The following is a 27,811-nucleotide window of genomic DNA, read 5'->3' as shown; positions in this document are numbered from 1 at the left end:
TTGAAAGTGACGGAATACTAAATTTCAAGTGTCTTTTCTGTAATGAATGGGAATGAGGTATTGGTTGTAGTTTTAGATGTAATAATTGTATTTTAATTGTGGTATTTAACTCTGTACCTTCAGTACATTAATTGTTTACATTATAACTATGAATGTTTTTTTAATTTCTTTTTTTTTTGTATTTTTTTTGTATTTTTATTCTTTTTATTCTTTCTACTGCAACAAAGATTTTCAAGAAGTGGAAAGTGTCAATTGTAATATGTTTTTTTTAAAGGGTTTGTTGTAAGAACGGCCCGCGAGGCCGAAACACGCCCTCTCAATAAAGACGATATTATTATTATTATTATTATTATATTATTATCGTGAAAGTACCATTGTGATAGGATTTTTTGTAGGTGTACGTATTAGTACTGGCTACTTTGCATCCCCCCGGGGATAAAAATGTGCAACCAGTGGGGGCTGCAAGTACCCTGAGAAGGGGATTTTCCCTAACCCTCCTGCAAATTCCAAGCTTCGTACACTAGGCTACATCTCATATGTCCATTTCACTTGGAAGTTTATCCATGAACAAACAGTCTAATCCACAAACTTTGACGCCACATCTTCTTATTTTATATTCCCAAAGAGTATTTTGCACTTAGTGTTGTTCACGGGACGGGACGGCTTTTGAAAAGTCTCGTCTCGTCTCGAATGTCTCGAAAAAATAAAAGCAAAATTTTTAATCAGTTTCAAATACTTGTTTGCTTGAAATAAAGTATTTCAATTAGAAACGTTGATAAGCGTGTATTAAGTCAAAATAAGAAGACTATTCTAGAGAGAGGCATGAATCAATACCTAAACTTATTTCCTATACTCTTTCGAAACACAGCGTTACTCCCCATTTTTAAAAAAAAATTATTCCAGGTTAATAACTTTATGTTACGATAGTACTCCAGATACTAATACAATTCTGAATAACATCAAGTAAAAGGCCAGGTAGAGAAGGTGGAAGGAGGGGGCAAAAGATCGTGGAATGTCTGCGTCCGAGGTTTATCTTGTAAAAATAGTCTCAGCTCTATAGGTTGGAAAGATAAACGGACCGACGGATATGGTTTATTTTTATTATTTAATTTTTACATCAAAGGGTGTACAGAAGTGATTGTTATTAGGAAGTAGGAAAAGCATTGTAGGAAACATGGCAGTACAAATTGATAAGGAGTTGTTGGGAAAGTTATTAAGGAGTCCAAGTTATAAGCAAGACTAAGAGAAGGAGATAATTAGGGACAAATAATCTTGCATTATCCCACTCCGAACAGCTGAGAGCTAAAGAGAGGGGAAAATACGGGAAATATGGAAAGAAGTAATTTGGTGATTTTAGTGTTTACAGGGAACCACGACAAGATTTTACCACATGATTATTTGCACGGGTTGCGAAATTATTAGACTGTTATGGAAATTTCGGATGTCTTTGTTGAGAAAATTCTTGTTGTTTCCCTCAGGCATTCTGCAGGTGCTTGGATTAGATTTTTTTACGTCCGTTTGAAGATTATTTCCAATGTTTTTTTTATTTCCTTATTTCTTATTTAAGGAGAATACTATTCCTTGGATTGTAATAACGAAATACTGAGACTGATATAGAATAGATTTTAAATGAAGGAAGTGCACTAAGTTCTGTATAATCGTCGTAGGAGGAAACTTTGTTCTATGAGGGACTTCCCGATGGTACAGTGGTAGCATTGTCGCCTTGTAATCAAGGGGTCCCGGGTTCGATACCCGGTGAAGGCACATTGTGATTTGAACCCCACTTTAAACTGTGAGTCCAGTCCCGATTAGCCTTTCTGTAAATCAGATGAAGGAATGTTGTAGCTGTTCTTTTTATTCTGTAAATTTAGCCTTCAAGTTTATGAGCAAAATACATGTAGTATCTACTGTCTACATTTTCACTCGTTATTAAAGACATTTCACAAAGTAGTTTTATCGAACTTCAGAGGGAAGCTGACAGCAATGTCAGGGTGGCGGGAGCTTGTTTACGACCAGGGTGTATTCCGAGATTATTTTTCGCCGTTCCCCACTGACAAAGGTTTCACTTTGAACAATGGACACCGTTGCTTCAGGGGGCAAACACCAAACATAGGGCGAGGTTGACCTGCAGTAGCGGGTACGTGCCATAAATCCAGGCCTAAAGTAGGAATGAAAGTTGATGCAAGGGAGCTTTGTAATTTGGTTTGCTTGCTGACAGGAAGTTTTGCAGGAAAAGCTGAAAAGGAAAACGGCAGACTTTGAATGAAAGAGGGACAGTGAACACAAGTTCTTTGTATTATTCGCCGACACACAAGCTTCCATTTCGAATGTGAGGTTATCAGCAGCGAAGTTATTAGAGGGTTGGAAGCAGTGACGACGCCAGAGGGGGCAGGGGGACGCCCCATGTCAGACACTTCGCCCCTCCCACCCGGGCCTCCCGACTGAAGTTAATTAAATATCGAATAATAAGAGAGTTCATTTATAAGAGTACGACGATTTTCACCTTTTGAAAGTGGTGTATTCTGCAGGATATCACTTTCCTGCTTATAATACCAACTTGATTAGTACATATTAATTTGTTTCGTCCAAGATTCGAGCGCCGACCTGGGCATAGGTGATTTCTCATTCATTTATGTCCTGTAATAGCCGAGATTAACCTAAGTTTTAACCAGTCTTAAGAACTGGGAAAAAGTGTTGAATGTGGATGATTTTAAAACATCACGAATATTTTCAGGACCACAAGACATCATCTGTAGTACGGGCAAATTAATCTAATCGTGGTCGTTAGTGACAACGCTAATTATTAAAAGACATTCAAAGTTGATTCAGGATTTGGTTGGTTGGTTGATTTGATGTTTTAAGTCCACTTTATGCACAGTAAGGCTAATCGGGACTGGACTTATAGTTTAAAGTGCCTCCACTGGGTATCGAACCCAGGACCAAAGGTGATCGAAGAAAACCCGACACTACATGTCAGTTGTTGTGGATTCATCGCGGTTTCTTACTATTCAGGGACTTGAATTTCGAGATGATGAGTCTGAGGAAACCTTAACAAAGGGGATTTCTTCGATACTCTTGAAGTTAATGAGGGGATATTATTTGGAAATGTATTGAACGTGAACCTTAAAATGCAAATTACACTTAAAATTCGATTCAAAACATATCGCGGGCAGGTAAAAGAACGCTTATTAGGATTTGCCACTCTTCAATGATTAGATGCAGGTTCGCTCTTTCTCGTACATATCAAAATCGAAGAACTTCTTCCCACGAACACCATAAGTTTCTGTAATTGTGTAGCACTGACATACGTGGGAGTGGTAGAGTAAGAGTAAGTATTGCCAGGGTCAGAATATTTCTTGAATTATGAGATAACTGTAACCTTTGTCTGATTTTTTATCCTGTGATAACGTTTCCCTGAAAGGTGAAACACAAATTTTGCCCAAAACTCTTCAGTATTACGAAGATGATTGTCCTTAAAATCTTTGAAAAGGCTTGCTCGAAACAGGATGCTGGATGCAAACGGCCTCATTTGGCTGTTCTTGCCATTGAGAAGAAATGTCAAGTCCTGGACGTACCAAAGGTGCGCAATGTGTTCTCCAAAGCACATACAGCAGAATTCTCCTACAGGAGAATTGCACTTCACTAAGTGCCTCACATTGTTTCTAATACTCAAGAAGATTCATTTCTTCCAACGTCACGTTTATTTTGCAAGAAAATTAAACTCTTAGAAGCATTATTTTCATCGTTTATATTATTATCTTATAACTTAAATATTTATATCAGTAGTTTCATCTCAAGAAAGACGATGAATTATAAAATTATGAATGTTTTTCAATACTGAAATAGGCCACTAGAGACAACGCAACTTACCAATAAAAAAAAAATTAATGTCTTTATTAAAACGAATCATGTGGAGATAAACTCGTAATCAAGAAGTAAATTTAGGCAGTAAACGTCCACTTTAAATAAAAGACACACACAAAACATCATACATGAATATAATAATAATTATTATTATATAAGTATATATATGTGTAGTGTTTTCGGGCGTTTTAATGTGACTGCCCCCTTACAATATTATGTTGCCAGCCTTCCTTCAAATTTCCCTGGCGCCGTCACTGGTTGGAAGTAAATTTATTAGGACGAGGAAAGTAACATTAGCTGTTGACAGTGTTGCACCAAAGGACGTGATATGTGCTACTGTTTGTATAAATGATAGGAAATTTAAGCAAAAATTTATAATTGTTGAGACTTGAGAGTTGTTTCCTTCATTTGATCGTAGGAAGAGGTTTTCTGAGACAGAGTGGGATTATTTTACACTTACATGGGAAAGGGTGGTTGTTTAAAGATAGAGACGTATTTTGCACATATTTTAAAAGTTCAGATAAAACGAGAATTTAGCCTTACTGTTATGAAAAGAAATAACGCAGTACGGGGAAATAATTACTTCACATTTTTCGCACCTGGTGGGATGAAACACAAGAGTATTGCAGGAAGTCTATGAGCGAGGATGAAAAAGGATATGTGAAATTTGACTTACCTGCGGGTGATTTAGTTTATTCTAATATTCCTAAGGTTGATATTGTTTCTTTTTGTTTTTTTTAAGTCCACTTGATTCGCAAATAGGCTAAATCGCGAACCGACCTACAGTTTAAAGTGCGATCCGATCCACTTTGTGCCTCCATTGAGTATCGACGCGAGGACCCTTCATTACAAGACCTCGACGTTATTACTACGCCATCGGGGAGGCACCCAATCTACACAAATATGTTGATTCCAATAACACGTTATATGCATAATCTGATAATGATGCACTTTGGGTGCATCTAAACATATTTTTTTCAACTATAGCATGTCTAAAAGAATCATTGAAGTTGGGATTTTTATAACTTCAGGAGGCACGGCTCTGTAAACGTGCGATATAAAATTAATGCAGGTTTGCCTTCCATACGTGGTGGTTTTGTCACGTTTCTTCGCTTCGTAAAACATACACTTTTGCAGGAAAGGCTTCTTGCATCCTCCTGGGCCCTTGCTCTAGCTAAACAAAAAATATATTTGTTTAGCATAATCGAGGGTTACATATTCCTGCCGAACTTACTAGAAAACAAGGATTCTATTGGGATAATACTGCTTTGAATGACAGTATCAATGAAGTTTTATGTACGCTACTACTTATAATAATGAGCATAAAATATTAATCAGGAACTTCATTTTTCGTCAACTGGATGTAACATATTTTTTTGTTATTCAGCAAATATTCAATTCATCACCTTTTTTGACATTAATTTTCTTGCCAGGACAGCTGTTTTTATGCAGATTTTGACGATCTTAACTACACGTAAGCTAGATATTAGCTAATATTTGTGCTGTTATATTACTATTCTTCTACCATCTTTGTAACATGTCATGCAATAACAATAATAGAATTGATTAATTTACATATTGAAGTGAATAGACCTATGAAGTATATTAATGCATTAATTTAAACATTTGCTTAATTGTTGTCGTTAATGTTATTATTATCATTTTTTTCTGAAACACTTGGCTCAGACACCCTCCCCCGACATATATTTCTAGATGCGTGCTTGCCGAAGGATAAATTAGATCAAGCGGTGGTGGTACTGGACTTAGAGGCTAAAGGGAAAACAAAGAAGTATGTGCGTCATAAGCTGAGCATAAGAAACAACACAATATCACAAAGAAACACTTTTTGAAACTTATGTCATAGAAGATATTTAACAATATTAAGAACAATAAATGCTTTCTATTTGTAATATACTAAATATTGAAATTTTAAATAGTTTTTTGTGTTCGTACTACACATTTAAAAACTTTTTTCTTGCTCCCCAGTGACAAGCTTAGAATTTAAAGAAAAAATGTACATTTTCATAGTGCACGGAAGTTCGATATTCAGAAAGAAAGAAGGTCTATTGGAAAACATTTCAAGACTTCCAAAAGGTATAGCAGTAATGAAAAAGAGCACTCACTTATACCATGTTTGTTACAACCTGTCCGGCTTCCCGCGGTAGCTGATCGCTGGCTTTTCTAGCATAAACCAAGCGGTGTTTCTGCTGAAGACCGCCTGAACTCCGTTCTGGGGAAAGCCAAAGCCAGGCAGCAAATTAAAATACGCAACGTGGCAACAACGTCTACGTAAGCTCCTCTCTTCTGGCTTCCATTCGCTCCTCGCTGCCAGCAGACGACTTTTTTCTCGTTTCTCATTGGCACCAAAACTGTCGAGCGATTGCTAGCGCGGGAAACGGGACAGGTTCTAACAAACTTGGTATAAATGTACGATGGATAGACAGTTGTATGAAGCGAGAAAAACCACAAGGTAGATTTCATAAGATACCTAGCAATCAGTAACCAAGACACTGCATTTTTAATATTAATGTCCTCATGATTAACGAACCTTATTTATTCTCACCACGCAGTGGGTAAAATATTTGGAGCTTTATCCCACTTTCCGGAAAAATATTTCGTGTTTCTGCTACTTTTGACGGCATGATATCCCGGATCACTTTTACGAGACGAGACGGGACAAAACGAGACGGGACGAGACGAGACGAGACAGAACCCTTCGAGACGGGACACGAGACGGGACAAACGAATATTTTCGAGACGAGACACGAGACGAGACATCATTTTCACGAGACGGGACGGGACAGACCAAAGTCTCGTCTCGTCTCGTCTCGTGGGCAACACTATTTGCACTATCCTTTCTAATATGCATGCACATGGAACAACGTACACGTATTGCCGATAAGTCAAGTCTTGGTCATCCATGTTCACATTCCTATCATAGAGCACTACTATCTATATTCTTCAGAGCTAGCTAGCCAAGTGAGCAGAATGGGGCCTGGAACAATATATAAAAAATAAGGGCAAAGATAGATGAAGAATTGCTGTAATGGCCTCAGGAGACCCAGACATAAATACAAGATATTGCGTTGACCCTCTTCTCTGACAATATAGGCCTCTTTCGGAGCCCCAAATATTAGAATCAAGAACAGCATCTGCTCCCCCATTTCTTGACTGAAGGCGTTCTTCTCCATTTTCTCTTTGGTACGTGCGGCATTTCTGCCGAGGTCATCTTGCAGCAGAATGAAATTCCACGACAAACTTACCAGGCACCATCATGCGTGTAGTACTTGCTTACGCATGTTCGTATCTTTTTTATCTGATAAGAAACGTAATAATTCGTTACATTATTTTGTTGTATAATTTAGGCAATTCATTCAGAATTAATATTTTTTCGTCGATTCTTAACATGCACGCACGTATAGAGATTTACACTGGATAATTACAAAGATGGAGAGATCGAAAGAAGACAAAGAGGAAATAAGGAATTTGGGAAGATTCTTGCTTTACGCCTGGACAAATAGGGCAAATATGTTCGAGCCCACTTTATGCACAGAAAGACTAATCGAGACTGGGCCTACAGTTTAAAGTAGGAATGAATAGAGATAACATTTTTGTGTGCGTCGGCACGTAAGATCGTTTTGGACCCTTCAAAGTACTATGAGAAAAATATCATCTTAACTAAAACCCTTACCTTAAAGTTTTAAAAGAGGTGTAAAGAGAGCCCTTGACGAAGGTTAAACGTGAAAGGTTGTAAGGGAACCTGCACAAGATATACACAACATTACAAAAGGGCAAGGTGAGATTAAAAACTTCATCAGAAATACGTAGTGTAAGAGCCCCTCTTCTCAAAAAGCTGAAGACATTTGTTTTACACTGTCATCATCGACCATTGTGGGATGTGAAACCACTCTGTACCTTCATCGGGTATTGAACCCAGAACTCCTTGATAACGAGGTGATTACGTTACTACTGTACCTTCGTGGAGGCTCAGGGATGAAAGGAAATGAGGGAGAATCTACTGAAACTATTCTCAAGTGATAATAGTAGAAGCAAGGACAAGCAAGTAGTGGTGGGCGACAGAAAATAATAACTGCAAAGGGAAAGGAATGTTACATATACAAATGCTTTATTATTGTAAGATTTGTGTAGATGTAAAGTATTGTACTGGAAACAAACTATTCTACACTATACATACAGTGGTTAATCCAGAATTTTCCTAAGGTGGAGGAATACACATGTTCTTCCTTAAGTCACTGTAAGCCCAGTAAAATAATATTGAATCAACTTGTGTTAGTGCTGTAGCGTTGTCAATGCAATTGGTGTCAACGTCAATCTTGGGAAAACGTAACGATGCAAGAGCCCTCTCAAGTCTTCAGCTGCAAATGAACATGTTCCTTAGGTGTACATTATCATGGCACTTCCTGCTTCGGGTAAGGGCCGAAGACGCCATCTTGGAGATAATCACGTGACTGTCGGACGCCGCGGAGCGTGATGTAACCCAATCCGACAGAGGACTCCTCTGTTTCTTCCAGACTGGAAAGATCGCCGTTGAAGATATTAGGGTTCGTGCTCATCAAGCACCAGACAACAGTATATACGTACAAGTGGGGGCTCTGTGCTTTGGTAAATTCCCCGTCTTCGTCCATTGAAAGCAAGAGGAATGACTCAAAGAAAAAAGGGTTCAGGTCTTCTTTCATCTTCAATGCACAAGGATCATTTCGTCCCGAAGAGAGAATTTCCACAAGACAGAATGGAAGAAATGGACAAAGCGTGATAAGGAAGAATGATAACATCAACGGAACAGAAAATTAAACTCCTCCGTCTGTCTCTACCGACATAAGATAGCCGATAAGAACGAAGATCAAGCAATACCACCTACCTTCCCTTTTCTGTTACATAACGTTTTCCTTCCATATCCCTTGTCTCCGACATGACGCACGAAATCAAAGGATTTTTTTCCCCTCCCATCATGCCTCGCTTTTTGCTCCCTCTGACGCTTTTTTTTCAAGCCCTTTTTTTTTGCCCAACCTCTGAACAAAGTTCTTCAAAGATTCAGCCCGTTCTGAGCTGACAGAAGCAATGATTGATCTGTGTATAAGAAGATCAAAGGGTGAAAAGCTTTTAAATGCGTACCGCCGGAGTGTTGTACATGCATGCCGTGTTGGACAAAGAAATCGGCTTTGCGCTAAGAGATAAAGTAACTTTTTTTCCACACAGCGCAAAGTATTTTTGCGTTTTCTTCCTAATGCTTTTTGTAATTTAAATGGGAAAATGTTAAGAGGATTTCTTTGTGTGGTTTATTACATAAAAACACATGTGACAGCTAAGTAATTCTGCGAAAAGGTGTGGAGGTTTGTGCGTCGTGAAGCTTGTAACAAGACATATGTGGCCTACTCATTGCAGTATTTCACCCATAAGGAGCTTTCAAATAATCAATGTCTCTCTTTGACCCATCTTCTAGTTGTATAGGCAGCTGTGCAGCATTTCCACAAGCACCACAGTTACAAATGATCACATCTGTAGTGTGGTGATTGGAGTTAGGTACGGTGATAATGTGATGGAGTTTACAGTGACTGGGGTGCTATAGTGCTGTTTTACTTTAAATGTTCTTTAGGTAACCATACGAGACAATTTCGTTCGCTTTGAGTACCTCCCAGTGTAGCTACTACTAAAAAATGATGTTAATATCAGAAATGAATGATTGGGATATTTTTCATTTAAACTTCATACGTGTCCTTAATTTTAATAAAACTTATCGCCACCTTTTTTTATATTTAAATTTCATTCAAGATGTTAACCCCTTCCCCCTTCAGACACGTAACCTGGGGAGGGACTAAGGGGACTGAAGCCTCCTCGAAATCCTGCATATATCTAATTTTAATAGTGTATAGTGGTAAATAATTTTACTTTCTTAGCAGCATAAAAAAATATTGTGTAATAAGTTGTAATGTACTGAGAAATTTATCTTCAGGGTTTCTACTCTCCCAACATTTTCGCCTTTAGATTACGGCTACTGATAAGGGATGAGCTCCTCTTATCCTAAATCCTGGGCTCCAGGTCTGTCCGCCTTTGAAAATTCCATGGTGAGCTTATGAACGCACTTCAAACATACATATATCCAGTTAATGCAAAGCGAAATTCATATTTCACTTTTGAGTCTATCAAGGTCTTAATGACTTGAATCGATCTTCTTTTGGTGCAAATATTAAGAGACTAATCTAGTCAGTACATTCAAGAAAATATTAAAATATTGTATTATTTCCTCGAAGCTTGCCTGTCTCCGGATCGGATAATACTAAACTAAGCAGCACTCATTCCTCAACCAGAAGAACATATGTTTTCCACATGTCCCTATCCTGGGCAAAATCAATCCGCTCTGGACAATCCTTACCAGTTTCCTTCAGGCCCGCCTTTCTATCTCGGGGTCTTGATCTCCTCACGCCTCTCTTACCATTAGGTTACCCAAAAAGAACCCTACAAACGTTTCTATCCCCTCCCATACGTGCTACATGACCTACACAGGACCAGTAAATACACTAAACAAAATCTGAAAATGTTTATTTTATTATTGTTGCTAACAGAAAACTCTTACCAGTAGTATGCTTAATGTACGTCACGTTTTTGTACCCAGAGATAAAAGATTAAATTGAATTAATTTTGAACAACGCATCCCTCATTAGGTGCATGGTCCACACAAGCAGTTAGATTATACACAGTAGGTAATAAATCTGGGCAGTGAAAAATTGTAAGTCAACACGCTATGGTAGAAAATTCCGGATAGAGGGAATGGGAAATTCAATTATGAACATCCCCAACGTATATTTTGGCCAATTATTGTTATCCCACAACCATTAATGATTATAGACCTCCGTACGTTTCTGACATGTTTTGGCGCCAAAGTTCATTGTTCTTTCCCCCGGCCGCTGCGCAAGTGGGCGGACGTGTAACGCATGGACAACCTTCGTGGGCCTTTGGATGGGTCAGGAGGTTATTTTGGAGGAAGGTGGGCTAACGCTGGCAACGCTCCTGCCAGACACGATAGATAAGGGACGATCCATCACTCTTGGAAATGCCACGTGCAGCAGACATGGTGCAGCCCTTTAGACTATCCTGTCGAGAGTGCCATTATTTTTGACAGTCAGTGTTTCCATATCTAAAATGGTTTTGGAACTTGCATTTCAACTTTGAATTGTGCATTCTTACCTGATTTTCCTCACTGAGTTTTGAATTTTCTAATTGTGGTTTTATTTTAATTCTTCTTGGAATCTTCTCTATGATCAGTCTCCTTGATTGCTTGATTTTGTTTTAGTCCGCTTTACGCACAGAAAGGCTAATCGGGGCTGGACTTCGTGAGATCCGAACCACTATGTGTCTTCAGTTTTCTTTTTGGAACGTGGTTGTTCATTTGGAATTCATTCAAATTAGCATTATTTTGTTATTTGCTTATTTGTATCTATCAATTTGAATTCTCCCTTTGAAACAGTTATTTGTATTTGGAATTGCAATCCCTTCAGTGCAACGTGATCTTGCAGTGGCGGCGATTAAGATAGGCGATGGAGGCAGTTGCCCCCCCCCCCACACGTTTTGGAACTTTTGCTCCTGCACTATGTTAACCTAATCTGCCAAGGGAAAACAAAAACTGTCCTATCCCCCCCACTTTTGGAACCAAATCGCCGCCACTGTGATCTTGTTATGGTGATTATTACTATGCAAACAAAGCTCAATAACAAACTTACGTGCTCGTGTACAGTACAGTAGTTATGTCCAGTGGCGTGCCCAGGATTTTTGAAAGTGAGGGGGTTACGTATACTTTTTTTTAGTAGTCAGCCTTAATTTTGTCGTATTTTCCTCTCTTTGATGTTCTCTTTTTAAAGTAATATTGGACAAAGAAAGGGGGGGGGTTGATCCTCACCAACCCTCCACCTTGGGCACGCCACTACTTACATCAGTGGTTTTCGAACCTCAGGAATCGTCCAGGTTGCCGTCAAAAAGTATGGGTTTAGATCAGGAGAGTACCCTGTCCACTCCATTTGATGTATATGTCCTTCCTCAATGCCAATCATTCTTGCTCATTTTTTTTCCAAGTTTGCTTTAAGTCCACTTTACGCACAGATAAGCTTATCAGGACTGAACCTACAGTTGAAAATGGAATCCGAACCACCATGTGCCTCCACTGGGCATCAAATCTTGGATCTCTTCCATATAACGTCGCCGACCTTCAAATATGAGAATCATCAGGCACGGGAGTTTAACAGGAAATAGTAGGAAATAAAAGAAAAAGTCAGCATTAACTCGAAGAACGGTTGGGTGCAGGATAGAACGTGCACAGCCGGCTAACGTTCGGAAATTTGAACCTCACTTAAATAGATCGCGTGAAAAGATCTCGAGGTCAGATATAGTACGAATGTCTTAGAGTTCGGAGTCATAGATTGATACGCAAAAAGTTACCGCGAGGAGTGGAGTTTAATTTCAGGGACCGTGCCTGCACAGGAGATCCGTCGGGGACGATCTTCACGTCTAGAACCAGAGGTAACTAACGTACTTTTCTCTTACATCATGACCCTGCCAGTCCAGTCAAAGGAAGTGTTTTAAAGCCTAAATGTTGTACAATTTATCTTCATTTCTCAGGGGTGTTACCCCATGCTATAAAAGTACCTCTCACATAAGCGAGTACCTTTAGGTTGGCATAGCCTAGATTAAGATCCCTAACAACCCTGTATGGGGTTTTATACGATTACAAAGCGACGACATTACCACTAAGCCATCGGGGTGGGGTGTAAGGATTGACTTTCATGAAAGGCAGCCAAACGTCAACCTCACTTCCACGTGTATTTGTCCCTCTGTGTGCTGAGTTCTTGCAGCCTCAGTTTTTAACCGTAAGGCTGTTTTAGTCCTCGGAAACCGTATAGTTCTTGTAGAGTAATGAATGAATAAGTTATAAAAATTGAGTGAGGAAGTCCTGAATTTTGATTTAGTTAAGTGGCTTATCCTTCCCGTATATATATATATATATATATATATATATATATATATATATATATATATAAATGGCTGTATGTGTGTGTGTGTGTGTTGGCGTGTATATTTGTTTGTTCCGGCATAACTCTCGAACGCCTGGACCAATTTCAACCAAACTTGGTACACGTATCACTTGCAATCTGGAAATAATATTTTGGGGTAAGACACCTCTGGCACCCCTAGGGGTGGGTTGGGAAGGGGTGACATGAAAAAATAATCAAGAACCACCGATATTAAAATCCGCACAGACAGACATCCGTGACTCTATGCAATCTGCACAACGATAGTGTTTCTCGGGTTGTCTAACATTCAGGCTGTGTTGCGAATGGAATCCATAGTTCTCGTGACACTCCCAATGCGGTTCAACTCCAAGTTCATCACCTATCGGCATGGGGGGTGAGAGGGGGTGAAAAATAAAATGTCACAAATGACCTAGATTAGTGTCGAATCCATTGTTTTCAGAGTCGCTAAGCTAATTGGTGACATTCACGATCACATTTAAAATTAGTTACATTTTACGCTATAGTTAGAATTCATTATTTTCCTGTCTAATACAAGATTGGGATAAATAAATACCCGGGCAACGCCGGGTAATCAGCTAGTCGATCAATAAAGACCTTCTGGGAAGCACCGGCCAATTTTTTTCAAGTTGTGGCTGTACTTGAAGTTATAGAAATGTAACCTTCATGATCAAATTTCAAGGAGTAACTGAAGATCAAATGACACATCTATATTCCTGTATTTACCATCCTGCAGAACCATCCTAAAAATAGCAATTTCTTCTGAAATGGTCTGAGAAATGTCCCACTTGTCAATGGGACACTGCAGTTGTCATCTTTAATGGGCTTCTTCTGAAGTAATCAATCCTTGCAGGAGGAAACGTACGTATATGAAGCTTCCCCTTAAGAATATACGCAGCACAGCTGAACTGGGTATTAAAGAACGGCTGTTTGTATTAAAATTTCCTGCGCGGAGCTCGTTGAAGGTCATTAAAAGCATGCTGGGGATATTAGAAAGGTAAGGGCTGGAATCATACAGGGAAAATGGCTGTAATAAGTCACCATAAAACGCCCCATATGACGTTGGACTTTTATGCCAATGTTATTCTGAAATTGCGCCGTTAAAGGTTGAAAAATCGCTGTGACAACACCCCGAGTATACTCAATGTACAGATGCAGTAAAAAAAGATCCAATTTGACTGAAAAAAGGCAAATAAGCTTTCTAAAAGTCACTTTTGGAAGAACTTATGTACTTACAGTACTTTCCGTATAACCTCAGAACATATTTTAATATTTATATTTTTGGCCGTTTGCTTTCAGTGACGGCTTATTTTCTAGTAATTTTGATTGATTGAGTTGGTGTTTAAAGTCCACTTTATGCACAGTAAGGCTAATTGTGACTGGACCTACAGCTTAAAGTGGGATCCGAACCACCATGTGACTCCACCGGGTATCGAACCCGGGACCCCTTGATTACAAGGCGACGACGCTACCACTGCACCATCGGGGAGGCTTATTTTCTAGTAAAGAAGGCAGAATAGTTCTGATTGGATCGCTGGCAATTGAAGTAGACTGAGGTGGGAGAACAGCTAGAAGCTGAACCTCGCCCTGAACCTCGTCCGTCAGTAAGGAAAATTTGAATTTAATTGAATAAGTACAAGCGTTCATGTTAGATACTTTTTGCAAGGAACTGGGAGACCCCAATTGTATGAAAGTTACAACTTAATTTCAAATTAACCCTTGACTGGTGTGGTGCGGGTCAAAATGACCCAGGGTTTATTTTCTTTATTTTGAGAGTATATAATCAAATAATTATAAAATTTATTTTTTATTTATTACATTATTGTTAATTAAGTATACAAAATATATTTTAGCTTAAAATTCTTCACACAAAAATATTCAAAAAATTATCAAGTATTATTTACCATTTTTTCTTGTTTACGGAGATTCTGAACTCACTCATGTTCAAGATAATTGTTCAGTATATGGAATTAAGAAAACAAACATGAATAAAGACACTGACATTCATAAATTGTTTATGATTAGAGAAGTTCTTTTTTTATGCATCACTTAACTTGGGTCACAATATAGGCAAAATCTCACAGTACACATTGTAAGCCCATAGTGTAATACTGCTCATGAATGACGGATGGAGACTCAACAGACAGGTGACTCTGGAAGGTTCTGCCATTGGCTGGGCTTCTGCGCTGGTCGAGCGAGAAGTTTAGCGTGGCAGATCCTTGCCGACTACGAGAGACTTCTGACGTACTGGACACTGGCTGCACAGGCTGAGTATATTGCATTACAGTCTATCGCCCTTTATAGGCCCTCATGGCCGGGTGTAATTTACCTAAAGTCTATTGATTTATTTTGAGTTCTTAAAAGTGCAAGAAAAGGAAATTGTTTTAGTTTAGATTTTTTGGTGGATTGCTCCGGGTCATGTTGGCTGTTTGGGGGGTTTTGGGCTGGGTTGCGATTTGCTCTGACTCGTGTAGCCTTTACTTACTGACTGCTGACTATCAAATGGGACAAATTAAACTAGGATAAATGGGAGATAATCCATAGACATTTCTGTTGAATTAATTGTATTTGGAAAGTATAAGTACTAATATGTTTTGTAATAAATATTGGGTTACGAATATTAAGTTCCAATTGTATACTTTAAGTACCTAATATATGATCATCCACTGCGCCGATAAGACAATCCTCGTCTCACTTCTTTGGTATTAAAGGGGAAACAAGAGACGTAGAGGATTATAACATGCTGTTTCCACTTCTTACAAGCTCAGAATCATCACTATCAACTTCCACATTATCATGTGACTCTTCATTTTCAATCAAACGACGTATAGCGTCACAATCGTTGGCCAAATTGTTGTTCACGTCACGCGCCATAGCAACAAACCCCACAAAAAAATGATAACGTAAACGATGTGGTGTGGGTCAGATTGACCCGAACTTGCTATTATACGAAAACAATCAACTGCACATGTCAGGTGGCAGCTGCTGTCAATACACACTGCAACTATATTCAGCTACTGAGAACCAGAGCCCTCTACCGGAAAACTCATAAGCTATAGAAACGGAAATTCACGCTCGACAGCCTTTTGACCCGTACCACACCAGTTAAGGATTAACACCAGTTGTCCAAACAAAGTACAGTCAACGGCATTAAAAATGAGACACCTATATCCTAATATACTGGCTTCCCTGCAATGGGTTAGCTATGAGTGTTGCCTAACTCTACGGCAGTGGGCAAAATTGAACAAGCCAATATAAACAACTGATACTCACATATACTGCCATAAAAAAATTTCTCTAAATTTTTTATTTGTTCTTCATTTCAGGCCTCAAAATGGCGTTTCGTGAAAATGGAATTTTCGGACTACATTTTGTACTTATTTTTAAGAGTTGTAGTATTATTTTTTCGCCGGACAATATAATTGTGCTAGGTAGACTCACAACTTCTCAGTAATGCACAGAAGAAGAACACATATTTGGATTACAATAAAATATAATGTTTCTATTTTTGACTTGAAAATACAAAAGTTATCTTGGGGTAAAACATAGCGTTCGCTGCTATTTCACGCGACGATTTCCAAAGCAAAGGATACTTTAAAGTATTGTGAAAACGGCACGGGAGAAAAGTTTTGCTACTTTTTGCAATTTTTGACAAATTTAGCTTATTTGTGAACGTGTGCTCCGTTGTTAATGGGTCAGCTGGCAACCCTGAATCAAACGTGGTCACGTGTGCCCGCGCTAGGACAATAGGTCGTCTCCGATTTCGCGATCAGCTGATGATTAATACACATAGAAGTAGTGCAGTGTAACAGAAATTTATTCAAACGTCCCTAACACCTCCCAAAACCTTCATCAACACCCTCCCTAAAATTTTCTCCAAAGACTCGGCTGTGTAAATATTACCCAGAAGTAAAGTTACTTCGTCCGAGTTATGATTACATTAAAGCATTTGATTAACAATATCTCTATTGGTTAAATTAATTGTATTAATTTTGTACATTATTATTGTATTTCACAATTGATAAAAATGAGAGAAAAGATCATGTTTAAATACCAAACTGAAACGCAGGAGCACACGTGTGGGTGAAATTTACACAGGCGATGTTTCTACGGCCCTGTGAGGGCAACTAACTATGCGTCATAGCTGATTTAAGGTCATGACATTCGAAAGTGTTTACTGAGAAGGGTCGCCTCAGGCACTCTCTGATAAAGATGAAAGAAATATTTCAAAAATCTTTTGGGTCATTTTTACCCATTCACGCGTCCTTGCGGGTTAATGGTAATGGTGTGTCATAGAAATCCACGAAACATTATTCCTGAAAAATCTGATGAAGATAGATATTATCAGATTAATAATAATTTGTTTCATTCGTGTTAGATTCTATAAATTTTAAAAATATCGCTTAAGATTGTGTTAAGATCTTTAGTGTTGATGTATCGCGGTGCTGCAGCAAAGTATTTTAAGGATATGAAAACTGTTGCTGAAAAGAAGATAATTTTCTTACAAATAATTTCAGTTGACTTATAAAAAAATGTGGTGTTTGTAGTTGCTTTTTATTAACTGTATGCAATCTCAAAAGCAGATTATCAGTTTTGTGAAAGTAGCGACAGAAATAATAGGTGATGAACTGAAGAGCATCACCGGGAAAATACGTCTAAGGAACTCGCATTCACAACCAAAGTACATTTAAAGGAAGAAGGAAAGATATCGGAACTAGTAAATAAATATTATTTAATCCCTTAAAATATATTTATTTATCTTGAAAGTGATTTGATAGGAAGTCTATTTTCCTCGCTTTAAACATTTATTGCGCATAAATTCATTTTAACGATACTTTTCACATTTATTATTACTATTATTATTATTATTATTATTATTATTTTATTACTATCATTATAATCCTTATTTTTATTATTTTTGTTATTATTTAATCTATTTCTGGAAATGGATTTCGGTTTCCAAGTGTATCGTTTAGTTTTACAGTGGTTTCAAGTGTGTATTGAAATAGGCCAAAATTATACTTCTTTGTATAAAAATGAAAATAATCAATCTCATGTATATTCTGTGGACCAAAAATGTCATTTTACCTTAAAGATGGTAATCTTACACATTTGTATTCATTTAGGGGTTAAATAGGGAGCTCCTGATTTTTGCCGATTTTTTTCGCATACCGGATCACTGTGCGTTGGTACGCCTTATTTGCCTGGAAAGACTACCAGCCTTTATCTAACACATGTGTTCACTCCGCAAGCGTCGCTCGCAGTCCTTGTGAACCTTGATCAACACGTCAGGCTGAATGCTAGCAATTCACTGTTTAGTGGATGAACTTCTAGCCTATTTTTACATATCACATGCCTACCTTTCTAAGATTGTCACCATATTGGTGAGATGCCCTATCCGGTTTCCCACTTCCCTAAATTATGTATGGTATGTTATATTCGTGTTTCATCACCCGTGTTTGTTTTAAATGGTTGTTCCCATTCTTATGGACCACCCTGCCTTTCTAGAAAACACTAAATTTTAAGGAATGGAAGACTTAATTTGCTTTTAAATAAACAATTATGAGGAACGTAGCTGAACTTTATGATCTGTTTATACTAAACTAAATGCCACGAAAACTATCCAGTCAAGGTCACGCCACCCACCTACAGTGTTGCCAATAAGCAACAATTTCAACTTTCAATAATCATTCCGAAAAAAAGTTAGGAAATAGTACTTAACGTAAATAACATTATGAGGTATTTTTTACACTGAAATACTTTCTTGGAATTTTAGAAAAAATGTCCATGAAATTCATTCGGAAATTACTTGAAACTATAAAAAAATTATGGAAGCAATGACACACGAGGGTTAGAAAAAACAGTGAAGTATTCTTAAGGTTCATAGATACTTACAGTATATATTTTATACACAAAATGTATAAGCAGTATATTTACTCTCTTCCTCTGTCTGTGTGTGTATGTTTGTCTCTTTTCTCTCTTGAACCAATGCACATTAATACACGTGACAATAATTTATTTCAACCACACAATATTCCGTGACCTTTGTAAAGACCGGAATAAGCCATAGCAAAATATACACTGAACACTTTGCATGCAACCAGAACAAACGAATCGCATTAAAGGGAGAATCTGAATTTAGTTTCCAATAAAGCCCCTTATAGATCAAGGCTACATCAGCAGATTTTCTATTCGTTCTTCGTCTTAAAAATTTTGTGAATTCACAATCCGGATACTGGGTTCACACCTGCGCTAGGCAACACTGTATGGTGAATGTTGCTACACTGTTCGCTGAAAAAAACAATCCTTGTGATCTTCGTTCAGCTTACTTTTCCCACACATGGCACCAGCATACTCAACCCGAATCACCTAATTTCATGTCCTAGAAACAACATGAACGATTAGGCTATGCCAGAGATGACTTTAAAGGTATAGTAAGTTTTATTAAAAAGTAATTCTTACTTCCAAATTTCAAATACTAATTTTAAAGAACCAAAACGAACTACCATTACGATAATTACGATACAGTAGCGGCGATTGAGTGTCAAAACTGGGGCCGGGGGAGGGGGGGAGGGTGGAAGTCAAGGACAGTCTCCTTTTCCTTGGTAGACAAGGTTTAGCATTAAGAGGCCATTGTACGGGAGCAAAAAGTCGGGGAAGGGCACGCCCCCCTCTAATAACCGTCACTCGTTACGATGCATTTGCTATCACAACCTTAACCAAAGATCTGTGACATGTCGCAACTTGCTTCAACATAGCCTCAACATGTAAGAAGCCTTGAAGGTGACAGACTTGAACCGTACCTAAGACAAATTAATCCGAAAACTGTTTAGGATGCATTTTACTTAAACTGGGAGAAGAAACCGCTGAGATATGCAAAACATCTCTCTCAACACTTAGACTATCTTTGCGGTACGATATGCCTTAATGTCCTTGCCTTCCAAGTAACATATTCATTATACAGTCTATAACTTCAGAATCCCGCACGAGAACTAGTCCTTATCAGTCCATGCCTTCAAGTCATGAAAAAATAATTTGTCACCATTTCGGAAAACTCCAGACATAAGCTGCTACTTTTGAGAGTTCCGCGTCCCAACTTTTCCACTTGAAACTTCCTGAATATTTCTTTCCCTCAAGAAGAGCTATCGTAACACACTGACAAGAATATAAAGGTTGTAAAATTTTAGTCTGTTGGGAGGAGGAAGGCCCAGGGAACGTAGCTTTAATTTCATATTTGGATAAAGTGTTTTCTGTTCTTATCTGTGAACCAAGATGGACTTTTATGGAGCTCATACTTACTGAAACTCGAGATTTGATCAGGGCACATGAACTCATAAAGTTAGGTAATCTTTATGCATATTTTGACCTCGCTATAACGACAATCTTGAACCTTTGTGTATAGAGAGTCATATTACAGAGTATCGATAACAGGTTCGAATATGCCTGCTAAAGATCGTTGTTGTTATACAGTATAATAGTGTATGTTTTCCCAGTAATAACTTTGGAATTGAGAACGTGTAGATTATAAATTATTATTCGCTGTCTCGAGTGACTCACAGTGACAATAATGGTAGATACATATGCATGTAAAAATATCAGCTTTGGTAGTTTCAGCCCACAATCATCTACTTCATTTTCATGTATCATTGTATTGGTAACATAGACAAAACTGCATTTTAACATGGAGATGATAACTATGATCACTTAAATTTTAATTTCACTGTCTTCCACTCCATAATCTATATTTGAGAGACTACTATCGCAGACTACTGGGTGCGTATCGCTTGTTTTGCCTGTTAAAGCGTTGAGAGCGAAGAAACTCTTGATCCGTACGCTGTCTAGCGTCATCCGTACGAACTATTTGGCGCTTGATCGAAATCCTCTCTCCATGCAGCACTATTTAAATGCAACATACTGCAAGACGAGTATAGCCTTGCTTTGATATAATGCTTGATATAGAGTCTATAGCTGTACAGAAAGATTTATTCTATACACTATGAAGAATCGATGTAGTGCGTTTTATTACTATCACAGAGCTAGTGTTCCGAATGCTTGTTTTGTTGAATATTTTTCAGTAGACTTGAAACAATATAGCCTATCCATTCAACTGTCTCAATCAAATAGATCCGATTGTCCTGTTACATTATCCGTTGGTGGAGAAACAGATGTCATGTGATTTATTTTATCTCTGGAACTATAATAGCTAGCGACATGCATGATGGAACATGGAAAACTGGTGAAAGTATATCCTGGTAGAATATAGAGATACTATGGTTTGAACAATAACAGCTGATCCGGTCCTTGCATTCGATGCTTCTGTAAGGGCACAAGTCACAATCTACACATATGTGTATGAATCTATAGAATATACGTATGCACTCTGTTCAAACATTTACCTTACCCCTATACATCTTCATGGCGTGGTGCATAGCACAGGGGAGCACTTTACTTTTTTACTTTACTCTGTTCAAAGCTTCAAATAAAGTAACACACTCTTAATCCCTATATAACGTACCAGTATATTTGAGCATAAGTGTTCATGTCACGTAATTTCAATATTAACTATCTTGAGAACCAAGGACTGTTAGATATTTGTTGTTGCTTGGAATTCTAGGCCGTATTGCCGTGGATTTTGAACAATGTTCTCCAGAGGTAGAGTCAACAATGGAAATTGAGCGATGTTGTTCTCAGTTACCAACAAAGAGACGCATAAGCAAATTTTCCATCATCATTACTTTCTTTTAAACAGTATGGGCTTGAAAAACCTTACGTACAGCCGAGTATAATTTCAGCTTTGCTTTTATGTCAACAAAATATTGTGGACAATTTGTATACACATCTTTTTTTAGGATTTTTTGACCTCGTAATATTACGTTCCCGGTTTCATATTGTGTTTTAACTTACTGTGTTTTAGTTTTTTATGCTAATTTCAAAAACAGATTTTTGATAATGAAATAATCGGCCTCTGTGACACAACCGTTAGCTTAATGAGCTACGAAGCCAGAGGTCCTAGGTTCGAACCAGGGTACCATAATAGTATTTCATCAGTTTATCTTCATCGTCTCGATTAACTCATGTGGTTAAGAAAACGAAAGTGAATGAAATAAATGGACAAGAGAAATAAGCGCCTTACCTTGACCGGGACTCGAAACCAGGAACTTCGGCTTTGCAGCATGAATGCTAAGCGCCATACTACCGATACGAATCCCATGCTCTTTTCAATTAATTCCAAATAATTCGCCAAATACCCCTGCGGAAAGTGTAGTGCAAATCTGAACGTGATTCTGCAGGTGATATTAAGCAGTCCAAAGGGCTCTCTCTCTCTCTCTCTCTCTCTCTCTCTCTCTCTCTCTCTCTCTCTCTCTCTCTCTCTCTCTCTCTCTCTCTCTCTCTTCTCTCCAGCGTAGATTATGAGCGAGGCCCGAGGAGGGGATATATGAGTTCCATTTCGGCTCACGCTTCTATCTACTTTAGCAGCATGATGTGTGCAAACTCTCCGCATGTGAAACGCCGCGGGCAGCAGATGTCCAAATACCTCCACGTTCTAATCACTTTATTGGAGTTTCTGGCGCTGCGTGTTCATGCAAATGCACGCATTTCGTTGTTCTTTTCATCTACGCACTTTTTTCCTCGTCCTGTTTCATTCCTACATCAAACTTACAACACAAGGTAAATCCAACAGCCCGAACCTATTGTTCAGAATAATTGTTGTTTCATTGTTAACGCGAGAGCCGTGTTGTATTGACTTCGTAGCACAATGAAGTTCGGCCGCAGCGCTCTACGAATGCGCTGGTGCCACGTGTGAAAAAGAAGCAAACGCAGGTTAGGTCAAGAATCGCTAGTTAATGCGCCAGATATGGCAACGTTCACGGCGCAGTGTTGCCTAAGTGAAATAGAGCGTTTCGACCATCCTTTGGAAAAATATTGATGCTGTTTTCAGGGACGTCGGAACCGGGGCAGGGGGGGCCAGGGAAGATAGTATTTTTGCCCCTCCGGTCGCGTGCTTCGTTTTGGAAAAAATTGGAAAAATATTTTTGCACTAGTTAAATAAAGGTGGACTCAGCTTTCGCTACCAGCAAGAAGTACGTGCAGATAAGAATCGCATCCACGTCTCCGCAAATCAAGCGTAAGGTGGAATTGTCCCCCTAGGAATTCGCCGCTTCGGTATCCAGTTTTCCTTTGTATCTACCAGGTTTTGTACGTACAGGTGCGGTCGGTGTGAAACAATGGAGTCCAATAGTGTGACGTTACAGCAGACGACGCGCTGGGACTGAGTCTAAGCAAATAAACACGTGCTTTCTTCCTATCCATTTCAAAACTATTTTCCTTCGGAAGGGGTAGCTTTAATTACTGTGAGAGCAATCACGAAACAAAATTATGATGTGCATCGTACATCAATGTAGAGATGAGATTTCGGAGGATACGTCTATGTATAACACATACATTACAGATGAGAATGTAAATAATAAATGGAGTAGGAAATCGAGTAAAGCGAATGCTCCAAAAGAAATCTCAGCCAATGATCGCCGTCGGTTCAATCACCTGAGGCCGCTGTTTTCCCATCATCCATAGCGGCAGTGTGGCCGACTTGAGATCGGGTGAGCATCGGGTCGACTTCGGCTGTGTTCGGAACTGGAATGTTATGAAAATGCATGATTTTCTTACTACGTTGTAGCATCAACGTGGCAACACCGCAACCTCTGCAGGATGCCTGATTTTCTGTCTCCTAGTGTAGTCTGTTGCAAGCAGGAGTTATGTACGCATATACAGAAGAAGGCGGAATTTACCATAACTCAATTTGGTACTTATTGGATTTTTAAAATTGAACTCCTGCATCAGTTATGGAAAGCGACACTCTGGGCGAAAACAGCTAGAACAATACAATTGATATGTATTAACATTTAAAAATATGCACATTTTAGGCTTCAAATAAAGATAATACTACTATTAGACCATTGCGAATTAACCGATATGAACCCTACAGAGTTTAAAATGGTGCAAATTAATAGCAGGCGTAGTTTTTATAAGTAGACTTGGTGTAAAAGATTGTTACTTCAGAATTGGCCTTGATCAACACCATGTTTGGTGTTTTTGCACCATTGGACAATGGCGCCAGGTATAGAGGCCTTTTGACATTTGATGAAGTAATGTATTACACCAATTATGGCATCTACTTAGTATCAGTAGCATGTTGTATGTCGATATTTTCGAATTTGACAATATAAGTCTTCCCTCATAGGAACAGTTGCTCAATTGCACAGAAACAAAGCAAGATAATATGCAAGAAGAAAAAGAACAAGGGATTATCCCCTGAGGAGAACAGTAAGGCCGAGGAACAGTCTGGAGGAGTGAGAGAGGGTAAAATTTTGAGCTCATTGCCTCTCCCGTCTTTTTAACACTAGTGTTTTTAAGACGCATAAATACTTAATGGCGTTTATTCGAAAGTGGACCCTAGTTGTTGCTTCCCCCAACCTACTTTCAGTTTAAAATAGCGTCTCGTAAAATAGAACGACCGTGGAAGTTTTCCGAGACGTGAAAACGAAAGAAAAAAGGGGAATAGGGTGGCGACTAATGGAAAGGGAACACCAATAAACGTTTACAGACTGCAGAATCTGCAATGAAAAAGAGGGGAGCGGAGAGGAGGGAGGAGAACAGAGTTCACAGGGGGAGGGGGTGTAAGGCTAGTATGGTTTATATTTATGGCTCATTGATCCTGTGCCAATTAAATGTGTAAAAAGTGCCGTTTCGAAACTGAAAATTAGTCTTTTCTCGGTTCTGCCTCGTAGGACTTGCGAAAAAAGTGCCCGTAGAAAATTTGCAGAAGAGGGTTCGAGTTTTCTAGTGCTATTTGTCAAGCAGGGTGTTTGCAGGTGACAAATCTTGTTCTATTTTTTTTTTTATCCACACGGCAGTAAACAGTGAAGGGTTTATTCAGGATAACAGAGTAAATGCAGAAGTACCTATACTCTGTCCTGTGTAAGAATGAAATCAATGTAAACAATTACACGTGGCTTCTGAGGAATTCCATTGACTGGGCAGAAATCTTGCACGTAGGAATGTATACTCTGTTTCAGGAATCTGTGCTTCAAGCACGAGCATAACGGTAGAGAAAGCGAGGGAGAAAAGCAAACGGCTGCAGCCGCATTTTTCACCCTCCATGCACTCGGTTACCCTCTCACGTGTTCATTGGTCCAGACCCTTTGAGTCACTACGTGCGCCAAGACTTGTTTTCGTTCGCGTGCTCCCGAGAGTCCTGGGACAGAGTATAGTGGGTATAATAAAGAACGTAGGTGCTGTATTAAAGTTGTTGGACCTTATACCATGAACTGTACAACAACTACAGATAGGTAAAACGAAACAGAGGATGCAAGAAAGAGAAAAGGGAGAGAGACAGATAGAAAGAAATGGAAACAGAGGAAGACAGGTTGAAAGGAACAGAGAATGCAAGAAAGAGACAGAGAGAGAGATAGAATGAAAGAGAAAGAGACAGAGGGACAGAAAGAATGAAAGAGAAAGAGAGAGAGACAGATAGAAAGAAATAGAAGAGATAGGCTAATAGAAAGAAATAGAGAGAGAGAAAGAGAGACATAGAAAGAGAGACAATGAGAGCAAGAAATAAAGAGAAACAGAGGAAGACAGAGAGGTAGAAAGAAACAAAGGATGGTAGAAAGAGAGAGAGGCAGAAAGAAAGAGAGACAGAAAGAAAGAGAAAGACAGAACGAAAGAGAAAGAGAGAGACAGATAGAAAGAAAGATAAAATGAGGAAGTCAGAGATGTAGAAAGGAACAGAGGATGCACGAAAGAGAAAATGAGAGAGACAGATAGAAAGAGAAACAGAGGAAGACAGAGAGGTAGAAAGGAACAAAGGATGGTAGAAAGAGAAAAAGAGACATAAAGAAGTAAATAGAAATAAAAAAGAGAAAGGAATAGAGACCAAAGGTAGAAAAGAATGAAATAAATTGAGAGAAAGAAAGATAGAGAAGAATAGGAAGAATATAAGAGAAAAGTGAAAGAGGGAAGCGAAAGGGAGAGATACAAATAGAAACAGAGAGGGAGAGAATCTTGATATACGTGACCACTGAAGCAGATAATTGAAAATGTTCGAATTTGTAGTATATACGCAATAACAACCACAGTCCTATACATTAATTATTAAAACCTTCCCAATATTCAGAATTTAAACAAGAATTATTTTCAGCTTTGTGTAAATGGGAAGATACAGAGCCATATTAGTGACTGACCTGGATACTACAGATGGAGTCAGACGCAAGAGCTGGTCACGCTAAAGGAGATCGCTTTCTCGTTTCGTTGACGTTGATGTAACATTAAAGTTGGAGAAGTAGATAGCTCGAAGCAATTCTGTGGAAACACTTCGCTTTCCTAGAGAGAATTCCTGTGTTCAAGCATCAGTCAACGAGAGCAAGGATGCAGAAGTGAATCATGGAATTTTAATTATCTATAATAAAATTAATTCAATCGTATCATCTTGGACAAAGAGTTTGTCATATATCCGTATCTTTAGAGATTTACTGTAGTTAATGTGATTGTTTGTTTGATTGATTGATTTCGTGTTTTAAGTCAGCTTTATGCACAGTAAGGCTAATCGGGGCTGGACCTACAGTTTAAAGCGGGATCCGAAGCACTATGTGCCTCCACCGGGTATAGAACCAGGGACCTCTTGATTACCACGCGACGACGCGACCACTGCGCCATCGGGGAGTCCCTAAATAATATGATCGGTGTGCCATTCACTTAGAGAATAACACAATTGACATTTGTGACCCTGAATGTGCTTTTCTCCATCTACTGGAAGAACGAAGTTAATGTACATAAAACCACGTCTGGTGTTACTTTGTTGGTTCCAGATGAACACTCGCAGAGAACGCCAATTCCGAGATCGGGATTCGAACCCCGGACCCCTGGCGTCGTAGCGCGCTGTGCTAAACACTCCGACACAGAGGTCGGTGGAAGATGAAAATCCTTCGCTGATATGAAGCGTAATTCTAAAGACCGGAAAATATGCAGGTTGCAGTGCAGAACCTGTCCTTAAAAAAAATGCAGGTCTCATTAGAACATTGTGTAATTGTTGGCAACAAAGGCGCCGGAACAAAAGGGCCCAACGTTTGGGACCCATAGGTCCCGCCACGTCCCTCAGAGAGAAAAAGGGGGAGAGGCACTGGCTCCTTAACCCAACCTGCAGAGAAATAAATTGGCGGAACAGGAGAGAAACTCTTATTTAAACACCATCAGTCATAAGAACCACTCACCGTTGGAGGAGCCGAAATAAAACCTGGCTTTTATGGCAAAGGGGGGAGGGGGCGAGATGAGGAGGGGAGCGAGAGTTTGTGCAAGTTGAGAAACACCACCGGGAAGGGACGTTAGAATCCCCCCTTTGCGTCTGGGTTGTGCAAACGTGCCAGAAAATTGTCTTCTCTCTCTCTCTCTTTCCAGATCTTCGTTGCTCTTCGCTTTCTCTCTTCTGCTCTTTCTTGTACTTCCCAGCTGGGCGAACTTCCTTACCAAGATACACGGCTTAAAGGGAATTCGGGCATTGCTCCTGGGATGTGGCCAATTCTTCCGCAGTCGTAGCCCATTTTCTGTCCTGCCATTGTCATGAAAATTTCGGAGTTTGGAAAGGAAGGTATTAGTTTGGTAAAGTTTGTTTTCTGTTCACTTTATGCACAGGTACGCTAATCGGGGCTCGATGTAGTTTTAGGTTGAACTGAAGGTTAAAATGCACTCGGGAGTCGAACTTAAGCTCTGGGGCCTTTCAGACCGAAGGGACACACGACCCGTGTCGCTCGGACTGGATCGTTTTCTGAATCCCATGCATCGTATCGCTTAGGTTTGTTGTTCGCGCATGCGCGGTGAATGTTTTTGCTTTAGATTGAAGGGATCTGTGTCGCATG

The 27,811-nt window shown here is 39.1% G+C and overlaps 1 protein-coding gene across 2 annotated transcripts in view; it reads left to right on the top strand.

The window, feature by feature from the left end:
- klg (klingon) overlaps positions 1–27,811 on the top strand; it is a 473,422-nt gene that overhangs the window by 425,609 nt on the left and 20,002 nt on the right. The gene's annotated exons all lie outside the window — the stretch shown is intronic.

The sequence above is a fragment of the Lepisma saccharinum genome, chromosome 25 (assembly GCF_977018435.1).
Source record: "Lepisma saccharinum chromosome 25, izLepSacc3.1, whole genome shotgun sequence".
Classification (NCBI taxonomy): domain Eukaryota; kingdom Metazoa; phylum Arthropoda; class Insecta; order Zygentoma; family Lepismatidae; genus Lepisma; species Lepisma saccharinum.
The sequence above is the reverse complement of the archived record's forward strand: the minus strand, read 5'-3'. Positions and strand labels throughout refer to the sequence as shown.